Genomic DNA, 15,341 nt, shown 5'->3' on the forward strand with positions numbered 1-15,341 from the left:
CCAGCACGATTGACCGGCTCACGGGGGGATCGTGGCCGGGTGTCAGCTGCCTATCGCAGCTGACATACGGCACTGTGTGCCAGGAGCGGTCACGGACCGCCCCCGGCACATTAACCCCCGGCACACCGCGATCAAACATGATCGCGGTGTGGCGGCGGTACAGGTAAGCATCGCGCAGGGAGGGGGATCCCTGCGGGCTTCCCTGAGACCCCCGGAGCAATGTGATATGATCGCGTTCCTGCGAGGGTCTCTTACCTCCTATCCCTGCAGGCCCCGGATCCAAAATGGCCACGGGGCTGCATCCGGGTCCTGCAGGGATTACTTCCGGGTGCAGACCAGGCTCTGGTAAGCCTGCAGCACTGGAACTCAGATCGGTGATCTGACAGAGTGCTGTGCAAACTGTCATCAGCGATCTGTGATGTCCCCCCCTGGGACAAAGTAAAAAAGTTTCAAAAAAAATTCCCACGTGTAAAAAAAAAAAAAAAAAGAAAAAAAAATTCCTAAATAAAGAAAAAAAAAATATTATTCCCATAAATACATTTCTATAACTAAAAAAAAATCAAACAATAAAAGTACACATATTTAGTATCCCCGCGTCCGTAACGACCCCACCTATAAAACTATATCACTAGTTAACCCCTTCAGTGAACACCGTAAAAAAAAAAAAAAAGGGAAAAAACAACGCTTTATTCTCATACCGCCAAACAAAAAGTGGAATAACACGCGATCAAAAAGACGGATATAAATAACCATGGTACCGCTGCAAACATCATCTTGTCCCGCAAAAAACGAGCCGCCATACAGCATCATCAGCGAAAAAATAAAAAAGTTATAGTCCTCAGAATAAAGCGATGCCAAAATAATTATTTTTTCTATAAAATAGTTTTTATCGTATAAAAGCGCCAAAACATAAAAAAATGATGTAAATGAGGTATCGCTGTAATCGTACTGACCCGACGAATAAAACTGCTTTGTCAATTTTACCAAACGCGGAACGGTATAAACGCCTCCCCCAAAAGAAATTCATGAATAGCTGGTTTTTGGTCATTCTGCCTCACAAAAATCGGAATAAAAAGCGATCAAAAAATCTCCCGTGCCCGAACATGTTACCTATAAAAATGTCAACTCGTCCCGCAAAAAACAAGACCTCACATGACTCTGTGGACTCAAATATGGAAAAATTATAGCTCTCAAAATGTGGTAACGCAAAACATATTGCAATAAAAAGCGTCTTTCAGTGTGTGACTGCTGCCAATCATAAAAATCCGCTATAAAAGTAAATCAAACCCCCCTTCATCACCCGCTTAGTTAGGGAAAAATAAAAAAAAAATAAAAAAATGTATTTCTTTCCATTTTCCCATTAGGGTTAGGGCTAGGGTTAGGGTTGGGGCTAGGGTTAAGGCTACAGTTAGGGTTGGGGCTAAAGTTAGGGTTAGGGTTGGGGCTAAAGTTAGGGTTCGGGTTTGAATTACATTTACAGTTGGGAATAGGGTTGGGATTAGGGTTAGGGGTGTGTCTGGGTTAGAGGTGTGGTTAGGGTTACCGTTAGGATTAGGGTTAGGAGTGTGTTTGGATTAGGGTTTCAGTTATAATTGGGGGTTTCCACTGTTTAGGCACATCAGGGGCTCTCCAAACGCGACATGGCGTCCGATCTCAATTTCAGCCAATTCTGCGTTGAAAAAGTAAAACAGTGCCCCTTCCCTTCCGAGCTCTCCCGTGCGCCCAAACGGGTTTACCCCAACATATGGGGTATCAGCGTACTCGGAACACATTGGAGAACAACTTTTGGGGTCCAATTTCTCCTGTTACCCTTGGGAAAATACAAAACTGGGGGCTAAAAAATTTTTGTGGAAAAATTTTTTTTCTTTGCACGGCTCTGCGTTATAAACTGTAGTGAAACATTTGGGGTTCAAAGCTCTCACAACACATCTAGATGAGTTCCTTAGGGGGTCTACTTTCCAAAATGGTGTCACTTGTGTTTTTTTTTTACAGTTTAGGTACATTAGGGGCTCTGCAAACGCAATGTGACGCCTGCAGACCATTCCATCTAAGTCTGCATTCCAAATGGCGCTCCATCCCTTCCGAGCCCTCCCATGCGCCCAAACAGTGGTTCCCCCCCACATATGGGGTATCAGCGTACTCAGGACAAATTGGACAACAACTTTTGGGGTCCAATTTCTCCTGTTACCCTCGGGAAAATACAAAACTGGAGGCTAAAAAATAATTTTTGTGGGAAAAAATTTTTGTTTTATTTTTACGGCTCTGCATTATAAACTTCTGTGAAGCACTTGGTGGGTCAAAGTGCTCACCACACCTCTAGATAAGTTCCTTAGGGGGTCTACTTTCCAAAATGGTGTCACTTGTGGGGGGTTTCAATGTTTAGGCACATTAGTGGCTCTCCAAACGCAACATGGCGTCCCATCTCAATTCCTGTCAATTTTGCATTGAAAAGTCAAACGGCGCTCCTTCCCTTCCGAGCTCTCCCATGCGCCCAAACAGTGGTTTACACCCACATATGGGGTATCAGCGTACTCAGGACAAATTGTACAACAACTTTTGGGGTCCAATTTCTTCTCTTACCCATGGGAAAATAAAAAATTGGGGCGAAAAGATAATTTTTGTGAAAAAATATGATTTTTTATTTTTACGGTTCTGCATTATAAACTTCTGTGAAGCACTTGGTGGGTCAAAGTGCTCACCACACCTCTAGATAAGCTCCTTAGGGGGTCTACTTTCCAAAATGGTGTCACTTGTGGGGGGTTTCAATGTTTAGGCACATCAGGGGCTCTCCAAACGCAACATGGCGTCCCATCTCAATTCCAGTCAATTTTGCATTGGAAAGTCAAATGGCGCTCCTTCGCTTCCGAGCTCTGTCATGCGCCCAAACAGTGGTTTACCCCCACATATGGAGTATCGGCGTACTCAGAACAAATTGTACAACATCTTTTGGGGTCCATTTTTTCCTGTTACCCTTGGTAAAATAAAACAAATTGGAGCTGAAGTAAATGTTGTGTGAAAAAAAGTTAAATGTTCATTTTTATTTAAACATTCCAAAAGTTCCTGTGAAACACCTGAAGGGTTAATAAACTTGAATGTGGTTTTGAGCACCTTGAGGTGTGCAGTTTTTAGAATGGTGTCACACTTGGGTATTTTCTATCATATAGACCCCTCAAAATGACTTCAAATGAGATGTGGTCCCTAAAAAAAAATGGTGTTGTAAAAATGAGAAATTGCTGGTCAACTTTTAACCCTTATAACTCCCTAACAAAAGAAATTTTGGTTCGAAAATAGTGCTGATGTAAAGTAGACATGTGGGAAATGTTACTTATTAAGTATTTTGTGTGACATATCACTGTGATTTAATTGCATAAAAATTCAAAGTTGGAAAATTGCGAAATTTTCTAAATTTTTGCCAAATTTCCGTTTTTTATCACAAATAAATGCAGGTAATATCAAAGAAATTTTACCACTATCATGAAGTACAATATGTCATGAGAAAACAGTGTCAGAATCACCGGGATCCGTTGAAGCGTTCCAGAGTTATAACCTCATAAAGGGACAGTGGTCAGAATTGTAAAAATTGGCCTGGTCATTAACGTGCAAACCACCCTTGGGGGTGAAGGGGTTAATGTAAGCTTTTTTTAAGCGTTTTTGCAGCGGAAAACCACCAAAAAAACGCAAAAAATCCTGAACGCGTGCACATAGCCTTAGTCTGATCTAAAGATGTACCAGATTTATCAAAGTTTGATGCATTTTAAGGGTATATCCACACAATTACTTTTTCAGCCAGGTCCGTCCTCACTCTTGCTGTTCATATGTTCATGCTTCTGATCACCATTTAACAGCTTTAGGTTTCTAAAAATACAGAGTAGTTAAACGAATTGATTTGACCATTTTCCAGGTGATTCCCACTCTGACACTATACTTGTATTGTATAAGTTATACAATTCTATAAGACAATGAGAAAGCTCAAAAGACGCCCGGGAATCATTTAGTTTCAATAAATTTTATTTGACATGTTTTAACAAATCGGAGAAAGTCTCCCATACAAGGGAGATAAATTATTGAGAAACAAAACATATAATATGAAAGTCAAAGGGCGAGCTAGACTTACACAAATAAAGACAAAACAAGTACAAAGGGTAAGAGACACCAAGGAGGGGGATACAGAAGGTTTCCACAGCCCGGGAATCTTTTTGAGCGGTTTGCCAACAACTTTGCTTCAAAACCCGCAAGAGGTGTCTTCAATGTTGAACGAACCTAAAATAAAACATCCAAAAAATGCCAATAAAAAAGATGCCCCAAAAATGATGGAAAAACACTGTGGGGGAGCGTGGGACACCAATGTTCAAGAATGTAAAGATAAAAAACGTGCTAAGGAAACAACAGCAAAAATGCTAAATGTGAGTCTTAGGCCACGTTTACACGTTCAGTATCCGTAAGCCAAAACCAGAAGTGGAACAATCAGAGATAAAGTATAATAGAAACACATGCACCACTTCTGTATTTCTTACCCACTCCTGATTTTGGCTCACAAATATTGAAGTAAAAAAATCTTGCCAAATATTCACTGTGTGCATATGGAACAAGAATATAGCCACACAATGAGTATTTAATGAGTTTTTAATATGTTGCATAATTTCTGCAGATAAATTAGGTTTGTTATGTTTTTATGTCTCTTGTTGGTATGTTATGCTTTAAATAAAGCTGTGTATTTTTTAAACTTATTGGTATTTAACTTTGACAAAACCTTATTGATAAGGTGCCACTAGCCTCACAGATGTGTTTTTAACCTGCGGATTTCCTGCGTCATACAATTCTATAGAGAAAATCCGCAGATAAAACTCCGCGTACCAGCAAGAGAACTTGACGTTATGTATTTGAAAAACAAACCACAGCATAAAGGATTATCTCTGTGGGCATGAGAGTTCTATAAATCTCATCCACCTTGCTGGAACTCTAAGAAGCTGGAAAAAAAAAGCACTTAAAATGTGTAAAAAATTATTTACATATATTGGCTTGCGAGAGTATTCACTCCCCTTGGCTTTTCACCTATATTGTTACATTACAACTAGTGATAAGCGAATGTGCTCAGACAACGTGTTATCTGAGAATGCTCGGGTGTTATCCAAGTATCTGGGGCGTGCTCGAATAATGTGTTCGAGTCCCTGTGGCTGTTACACATTTAGAGCAGATTTTACTGTTATGGATTGCAGGTGTCATGACCCACTGGGAGAGCCCATGAGGTGCCAGAACTCCCCATAAGGCTACTTTCACACTGGCGTTTTTTGTCCTCCGTCGCAATGCGTCCTTTTGGTCAAAAAACGCATCCTGCAAAAGTGCTTGCAGGATGTGTTTTTTGTCCATAGACTAACATTAACGACGCATTGCGTCGAATTGACACACGTCGCAACCGTCGTGCGACGGTTGCGCCGTGTTGTGGCGGACCGTCGGCTGCAAAAACGTTACATGTAACATTTTTTGCTGCCGACGGTCCGCTTTTTCCGACCGCGCATGCGCGGCTGGAACTCCGCCCCCACCTCCCCGCACTTCCCCGCACCTCACAATGGGGCAGCGGATGCGCTGGAAAAATGCATCCGCTGCTCCCGTTGTGCGGTGTATACAACGCTAGCGTCGGTGACCTCGGCCCGACGCACTGCGACGGGCCGAGCCCGACGCTAGTGTGAAAGTAGCCTAAGTGACCCCATTTTCGAAACTACACCTCTCAATGAATTAATCTAAGGTTGCAGTGATCATATTCACGCTGCGGGTTTGTCACAGAATTTTATACCATTGGGCAGTGAAGGAAAAATAATTAAATTTCTATTGCAAAAATTTTGTTTTAACCCCAGAAATTTTTGCATCCCATATTTTTCCATATTTCTGCAGAGCCATGTTATGTCTTGTTTTTTGCGGGATGCGTTCAAGTTTTTATTGACACCATTTTCACACACATTACCTTTTTTGATCGCTTTCTATTCCGATTTTCGGGATGCAGAATGAACAAAAAACAGCAATTCAGGATTTTTTTTATGCTGTTCCGCGTGTGATAAAATTGGTAAGTCACCTTTATTCTTTGGATCAGTATGATTACAGCGATACCACATTTATATATATTTTAATGTTTCTGCATTTTTACACAATATAAACTCTTCTATAGAAAAAAATAACTTTTTTATTTTATTTTTCCGCTGATGGAGTTGTATGGTGGCTTGTTTTTTGACGTTTTCAGCATTACTATTTTGTATTGACATTCGTCTTTTGATCGTGCTTTGTTCCACTTTTTTGTTCCACTTTTTTGGGGCGGTATGGTGAAATAGCATTGTTTTTTGCATTGGTAACTAGTAGATCAGTCTTATAGGTCAGGTTGTAATGGACGCAGCAATATCAAATATGTGTCCTCCCCCCCCCCCCCATATTTATTTATGGGTACAATATACATAAATATATTTTGAAATATTTTGTGATTTTTTTTTTTATTTGTTTATTTTTACAAATAATTTTACAATTTTTTTTTTTTTTACTTTGTCCAACTATGGGACTTTGACAGCTCTGATCGCAGTTATAAAGGTTATCAATGCAGGACACAAGTTAGTTAGAGCACTGCACATGTTCTAACTAACTTAACTGCTTTTTGTCGCATTTTTGTATGCCTTTTTGCATGTGTTTTTGTACAGCAATGAAGGCTTTTTTGAGCTAAAGATATTTAAAAAAAAAAGTTTTTGTAATTATTGGCTCAAAGCCACCTTTTAAATGCTGATGCAGTGTGGCATCAGGGTAATGGGATTAGGGCAGCAGCTGTGATTGACATGTAGCTCTAGGCTTAAGGTACCGTCACACTGAGCAACTTTCCAACGAGAACGACAGCGATCCGTGGTGTTGCAGCGTCCTGGATAGCGATCTCGTTGTGTGACACGCAGCAGCGATCAGGATCCTGCTGTGACATCGCTGGTCGGAGCTAGAAGTCCAGAACTTTATTTCGTCGCTGGATCACCCGCTGTCATCGCTGGATCGGTGTGTGTGACACCGATCCAGCGATGTGTTCACTTGTAACCAGGGTAAACATCGGGTTACTAAGCGCAGGGCCGCGCTTAGTAACCCGATGTTTACCCTGGTTACCATTGTAAATGTAAAAAAAAAAAACAGTACATACTTACATTCCGGTGCCTGTCACGTCCCTCGCCGTCAGCTTTCCGCACTGACTGTGAGCGCCGGCCGTAAAGTAAAAGCAGAGCACAGCGGTGACGTCACCGCTGTGCTGTGCTTTACGGCCGGCACTGACACAGTCAGTGCGGGAAGCTGACGGCGAGGGACGTGACAGGCACCGGAATGTAAGTATGTACTGTTTGGGTTTTTTTACATTTACAATTGTAACCAGGGTAAACATCGGGTTACTAAGCGCGGCCCTGCACTTAGTAACCCGATGTTTACCCTGGTTACCCGGGGACTTCGGCATCGTTGGTCGCTGGAGAGCTGTCTGTGTGACAGCTCTCCAGCGACCACACAACGACTTACCAACGATCACGGCCAGGTCGTATCGCTGGTCGTGATCGTTGGTAAATCGTTTAGTGTAACGGTACCCTTAGTAATGGAAAGGTGTCAGCCCGATACCCTCATTACTAATAAGTAAACACACACACACAAACAAACCTACACACACATTGTCACCAGCCTATGTAGAAGCGTTAACAGAACGAACTTACATAGGCTGTAACCAGACAGCAACTGTTAATTTTAAAGGAAAAAAATTGCATGGGCTCCCGCATAATTTTAATAACCAGCAGAGGGAAAGGGTGTAATACCCATGGAGCTTCCCAGGCTATTAATATCAGCTCACAGCTGTATACTTAGCATTTACTGGCTATTAAAATGGGGAACCCCCCCAAAAAAATGACGTGGGTACCCCTATAATTAATAACCAGCAAAGGCTGTGCAGACAGCTGCGGGCTGATATTAACCCCTTCACCCCCAAGGGTGGTTTGCACGTTAATGACCAGGCAAATTTTTACAATTCTGACCACTGTCCCTTTATGAGTTTATAACTCTGGAACGCTTCAACGGATCCTGGTGATTCTGACATTCTTTTCTCGTGACATATTGTACTTCATGATAGTGGTAAAATTTCTTTGATATTACCTGCGTTTATTTGTGAAAAAAACGGAAATTTGGCGAAAATTTTGAAAATTTCGCAATTTTCCAACTTTGAATTTTTATGCAATTAATTCACAGTGATATGTCGCACAAAATACTTAATAAGTAACATTTCCCACATGTCTACTTTACATCAGCACAATTTTCGAACCAACATTTTTTTTTGTTAGGGAGTTATAAGGGTTAAAAGTTGACCAGCAATTTCTCATTTTTACAACACCATTTATTTTTAGGGACTACATCACATTTGAAGTCATTTTGAGGGGCCTATATGATAGAAAATACCCAAGTGTGACACCATTCTAAAAACTGCACCCCTCAAGGTGCTCAAAACCACATTCAAGAAGTTTATTAACCCTTCAGGTGTTTCACAGGAATTTTTGGAATGTTTAAATAAAAATGAACATTTAACTTTTTTTCACACAAAATTTACTTCAGCTCCAATTTGTTTTATTTTACCAAGGGTAACAGGAGAATATGGACCTCAAAAGATGTTGTGCAATTTGTCCTGAGTACGCCGATACCCCATATGTGGGGGTAAACCACTGCTTGGGCGCACAAGTGACACCATTTTGGAAAGTAGACCCCCTAAGGAACTTATCTAGATGTGTTTTGAGAGCTTTGAACCCCCAAGTGTTTCACTACAGTTTATAACGCAGAGCCGTGAAAATAATTTTTATTTTTTTCACAATGATTTTTAGCCCCCAGTTTTGTATTTTCACAAGGGTAACAGGATAAATTGGACCCCAAAAGTTGTTGTCCAATTTGTCCTGAGTACGCTGATACCCCATATGTGGGGGGGAACCACTGTTTGGGCACATGGCAGAGCTCGGAAGGGAAAGAGCGCCATTTGTAATGCAGACTTAGATGGATTGGTCTGCAGGCGTCACTTTGCATTTGCAGAGCCCCTGATGTACCCAAACAGTAGAAACCCCCCACAAGTGACCCCATATTGGAAACTAGACCTCCGAAGGAACTTACCTAGATGTGTTGTGAGAGCTTTGATCCCCCAAATGTTTCACTACAGTTTATAACGCAGAGCCATGCAAATAAAAAATATTTTTTTTTCCACAAAAATTATTTTTTAGCCCCTAGTTTTGTATTTTCCCAAGGGTAACGGGAGAAATTGGACCCCAAAAGTTGTTCTCCAATGTGTTCCGAGTACGCTGATACCCCATATGTTGGGGTAAACCCCTGTTTGGGCGCACAGGAGAGCTCGGAAGGGAAGGAGCACTGTTTTACTTTTTCAACGCAGAATTGGCTGGAATTGAGATCGGCAGCTGACACCCGGCCGCGATCGGCCGTGCTCCCCCCGTGAGCGCTGCCGATCGTGCTGGACGTACTATTCCGTCCTTGGGAAGTAGGGCTCACCCCACATGGACGGAATAGTACGTCCAATGGCAGAAAGGGGTTAATAGCCTAGGAAGGGTCCATGGATATTGGCCCCTTCCAGACTAAAAACATCAACTCTCAGCTGCCCCAGAAAAAGCACATCTGTAACATGGCGCTTAGCCTCGCTCTTCCCACTTGTCCTGTAGCGGTGGCATGTGGGGTTCATATTTGTGGGGTTGATGTCACCTTTGTATTGTCAGGTGACATCAAGCCCACAGGTTAGTAATGGAGACATCTATCCATTAGTAACCCCATAGTTATATTGTATAAAAACACAGACACCCAGAATAAAGTCCTTTATTTGAAATACTGACACAGACTCCTTTAATAATCTTAATTAAATCATACCTACCGAATGCCTAATCCACATATGCCATCGTCTCCTGCAACAAAAATAAAATAATAAACCACAATATTCCTCACCTGTCCGCAGAGAAGGTAATCCATAATGTCCCACGACAATCCTGATGTTACCACTGCGGCTGCCCGGTCCCGCGATACTTACCTCTCTTCTCGTGCCTCCCAGCGTGCGGCTAAGCGGGGGTCTTCTCGCGTCGCTCCGGCACTGTCAGGTTTTTGGCCGCTCCGGGAATCCCACTGCCCACACGTGCCATGGGCAGCTTAGGTCGCGTCCGCATGCTTCCTGTTATGACCCCAATGGCGAGGGTCTCAGAGATATCAGCAAGTCTGCGAAGTACAAAAATCCAGCTCATAGGGCAGTGGTAACTGGATTGACCATATATCTACTCCTAACGCCAACCCTAGAAGTAGCCGGGGAACATGCCTACATTGGTCGCTAGATGTCTCGCGCCAGCCGGAGAGCTAACTACCCCTAGAAGAGGAAAACAAAGACCTCTCTTGCCTCCAGGGAAAAGACCCCAAAAGTAGGATACAAGCCCCCCACAAATAATAACGGTGAGGTAAGAGGAAATGACAAAACACAGAGATGAACTAGGTTTAGCAAAGAGAGGCCCACTTACTAATAGCAGAATATAGTAAGATAACTTATATGGTCAACAAAAACCCTATCAAAAAATCCACGCTGGAGATTCAAGAACCCCCGAACCGTCTAACGGCCCGGGGGGAGAACACCAGCCGCCCTAGAGCTTCCAGCAAGGTCAGGATACAGATTATATACAAGCTGGACAAAAATAGCAAACAAAAACAAATTGCAAAAAGCAAAAAAGCAAACTTAGCTTAATGAAGCAGGAACCAGGATCAGTGGACAAGAGCACTACAGATTAGCTCTGATATCAACGTTGCCAGGCATTGAACTGAAGGTCCAGGGAGCTTATATAGCAACACCCCTGACCTAACGACCCAGGTGAGCATAAAAGGAATGACAGACATACCCAGAGTCAAATCCCTAGTAGCCACTAGAGGGAGCCAAAAAGTAAATTCACAACAGTACCCCCCCCTTAGTGAGGGGTCACCGAACCCTCACCAAGACCACCAGGGCGATCAGGACGAGCGGCGTGAAAGGCCCGAACTAAATCGGCCGCATGCACATCAGAGGCGACCACCCAGGAATTATCCTCCTGACCATAGCCCTTCCACTTGACCAGGTACTGAAGCCTCCGCCTGGAGAGACGAGAGTCCAAGATCTTCTCCACCACGTACTCCAACTCGCCCTCAACCAACACCGGAGCAGGAGGCTCAGCAGAAGGAACCACAGGCACAACGTACCGCCGCAACAAGGACCTATGAAATACGTTGTGAATGGCAAACGACACCGGAAGATCCAGGCGAAAAGATACAGGATTAAGGATCTCCAATATCTTGTAAGGACCAATAAATCGAGGCTTAAATTTGGGAGAGGAGACCTTCATAGGAACAAATCGAGAAGACAGCCATACCAAATCCCCAACGCGAAGTCGGGGACCCACACCGCGGCGGCGGTTGGCAAAACGCTGAGCCTTCTCCTGTGACAACTTCAAGTTGTCAACCACATGATTCCAGATCCGCTGCAACCTATCCACCACAGAATCCACCCCAGGACAGTCAGAAGGCTCCACATGTCCCGAGGAAAAACGAGGGTGGAAACCAGAGTTGCAGAAAAATGGCGAAACCAAGGTGGCAGAACTAGCCCGATTATTAAGGGCAAATTCAGCCAACGGCAAGAAGGTCACCCAATCATCCTGATCAGAAGAGACAAAACACCTCAAATACGCCTCCAGAGTCTGATTAGTTCGTTCCGTTTGACCGTTAGTCTGTGGATGAAAAGCGGACGAAAACGACAAATCTATGCCCATCCTACCACAAAAGGATCGCCAGAACCTGGAAACAAACTGGGATCCTCTGTCCGACACAATATTCTCAGGAATGCCGTGCAAACGAACCACGTTCTGGAAGAACACAGGAACCAGATCAGAAGAGGAAGGCAGTTTGGGCAAAGGAACCAGATGGACCATCTTGGAGAAACGATCACATATCACCCAGATGACAGACATGCCCTGAGACACCGGAAGATCCGAAATGAAATCCATAGAGATGTGTGTCCAAGGTCTCTTCGGGACAGGCAAGGGCAAGAGCAACCCGCTGGCACGAGAACAGCAAGGCTTAGCTCGAGCACAAGTACCACAGGACTGCACAAATGACCGCACATCTCTTGACAAGGAAGGCCACCAAAAGGACCTGGCCACCAGATCTCTAGTGCCAAAAATTCCCGGGTGCCCTGCCAACACAGAGGAATGAACCTCGGAAATGACTCTGCTGGTCCATTTAGCAGGCACAAACAATCTGTCAGGTGGACAAGAGTCAGGCCTACCAGCCTGAAATCTCTGCAACACACGTCGCAGATCTGGAGAAATAGCTGACAGGATAACTCCTTCCTTAAGAATACCCACAGGTTCAGCGACTCCAGGAGCATCAGGCACAAAGCTCCTAGACAGAGCATCGGCCTTAACATTCTTAGAACCTGGTAAATATGAAACCACAAAGTCAAAACGGGAGAAAAACAATGACCAGCGGGCCTGTCTAGGATTCAGGCGTTTAGCAGACTCGAGGTACATCAGATTTTTGTGATCAGTCAAGACCACCACACGATGCTTAGCACCCTCGAGCCAATGACGCCACTCCTCAAATGCCCACTTCATGGCCAACAACTCCCGATTGCCCACATCATAATTTCGCTCAGCCGGCGAAAACTTCCTAGAGAAAAAGGCACAAGGTCTCATAGTAGCACAACCAGGGCTTCTCTGCGACAAAACGGCCCCTGCCCCAATCTCCGAAGCATCCACTTCAACCTGAAAGGGAAGTGAGACATCAGGCTGGCACAAAACAGGCGCTGAAGTAAACCGGCGCTTCAACTCCTGGAAAGCCTCCACGGCAGCAGGAGCCCAGTTAGCCACATCAGAGCCTTTCTTGGTCATATCCGTCAACGGTTTAACAACGCTAGAAAAATTAGCGATAAAACGACGGTAGAAGTTAGCAAAACCCAAGAACTTCTGAAGACTCTTAACTGACGAGGGTTGAGTCCAATCATGAATAGCTCGAACCTTGACTGGGTCCATCTCCACAGCAGAAGGGGAAAAAATGAACCCTAAAAAGGGAACCTTCTGTACACCAAAGAGACACTTTGAGCCTTTAACAAACAAAGAATTTTCACGCAAAATCTTGAAAACCATCCTGACCTGCTCCACATGTGAGTCCCAATCATCAGAAAAAAACAGAATATCATCCAGATAAACGATCAAAACTTTATCCAGATACTTCCGGAAAATGTCATGCATAAAGGACTGAAAAACTGAAGGTGCATTAGAGAGCCCAAATGGCATCACCAAGTACTCAAAATGACCTTCGGGCGTATTGAATGCGGTTTTCCATTCATCTCCTTGCTTAATGCGCACAAGGTTGTACGCACCGCGAAAGTCTATCTTGGTGAACCACTTGGCACCTTTAATCCGGGCAAACAAGTCTGACAACAACGGCAAAGGATACTGAAATTTGACAGTGATCTTATTTAAAAGCCGATAGTCAATACAAGGCCTCAAAGATCCGTCTTTTTTAGCCACAAAAAAGAATCCCGCACCAAGAGGGGAAGAAGAAGGACGGATATGCCCCTTCTCCAGAGACTCCTTGATATATGAACGCATCGCGGTATGTTCAGGTACCGACAGATTAAACAGTCTTCCCTTAGGAAACTTACTGCCTGGAATCAAATCTATTGCACAGTCACATTCCCTATGAGGAGGCAATGCACTTGACCTAGACTCGCTGAAGACATCCTGATAATCAGACAAATACGCCGGAACTTCCGAAGGCGTAGAAGTAGCAATAGACACGGGCAGGGAATCTCCATGAATTCCATGACAGCCCCAACTTGACACTGACATTGCCTTCCAGTCCAAGACTGGATTATGGGTCTGTAACCATGGCAACCCCAAAACAACCAAATCATGCATTTTATGCAGAACAAGAAAACGTATCACCTCCCGATGTTCAGGAGTCATGCACATGGTAACCTGTGTCCAAAACTGCGGTTTATTTTCTGCCAATGGCGTAGCGTCAATACCCCTAAGAGGGATAGGATTTTCTAATGGCTCAAGAACAAAACCGCAGCGCTTGGCAAATGACAGATCCATAAGACTCAGGGCAGCACCTGAATCTACAAACGCCATGACAGGATACGATGACAGTGAGCAAATCAAAGTTACAGATAGAATGAACTTAGGTTGCAAATTACCAATAGCGACAGGACTAACAACCTTAGTAAGACGCTTAGAGCATGCTGAGATAACATGTGCAGAATCACCACAGTAGTAACACAAGCCATTCTGGCGTCTATGAATTTTCCGCTCATTTCTAGTCAGGATTCTATCACATTGCATTAAATCAGGTGCCTGTTCAGATAACACCATGAGGGAATTTGCGGTTTTGCGCTCCCGCAACCGCCGGTCAATTTGAATTGCCAGGGCCATGGAATCATTCAGACCTGTGGGAATGGGAAAACCCACCATCACATTCTTAATGGCTTCAGAAAGGCCATTTCTAAAATTTGCAGCCAATGCACACTCGTTCCACTGGGTCAGCACGGACCATTTCCGAAATTTTTGGCAATACACCTCAGCCTCGTCCTGGCCCTGAGACATAGCCAGCAAGGCTTTTTCTGCCTGAATCTCAAGATTGGGCTCCTCATAAAGCAAACCGAGCGCCAGAAAAAACGCATCAATATCAGCCAATGCCGGATCTCCTGGCGCCAGCGAGAAAGCCCAATCCTGAGGGTCGCCCCGTAAAAAAGAAATAACAATTTTCACTTGCTGAGCGGAGTCTCCAGAAGAACAGGGTCTCAGGGACAAAAACAATTTACAATTATTCCTGAAATTTCTAAACTTAAATCGATCTCCGGAAAACAGTTCAGGAATCGGTATCTTAGGTTCTAACATAGGATTTCTGGTAACATAATCTTGTATGCCCTGCACACGAGCAGCAAGCTGGTCCACACTTGTAATCAAGGTCTGGACATTCATGTCTGCAGCAATCACAAGCCACTCAGAGGTAAAGGGGAAAAGAAAAAAAAAATGAGAGAGAAAAAAAACCTCAGAGCTTTCTTTCTTATAATCCCACTTCTGCAATGCATTTAACATTTAACACTGGCCTGGCAAACTGTTATGACCCCAATGGCGAGGGTCTCAGAGATATCAGCAAGTCTGCGAAGTACAAAAATCCAGCTCATAGGGCAGTGGTAACTGGGTTGACCATATATCTACTCCTAACGCCAACCCTAGAAGTAGCCGGGGAACATGCCTACGTTGGTCGCTAGATGTCTCGCGCCAGCCGGAGAGCTAACTACCCCTAGA

Source organism: Ranitomeya variabilis, chromosome 1, assembly GCF_051348905.1.
Source record: "Ranitomeya variabilis isolate aRanVar5 chromosome 1, aRanVar5.hap1, whole genome shotgun sequence".
NCBI lineage: Eukaryota > Metazoa > Chordata > Amphibia > Anura > Dendrobatidae > Ranitomeya > Ranitomeya variabilis.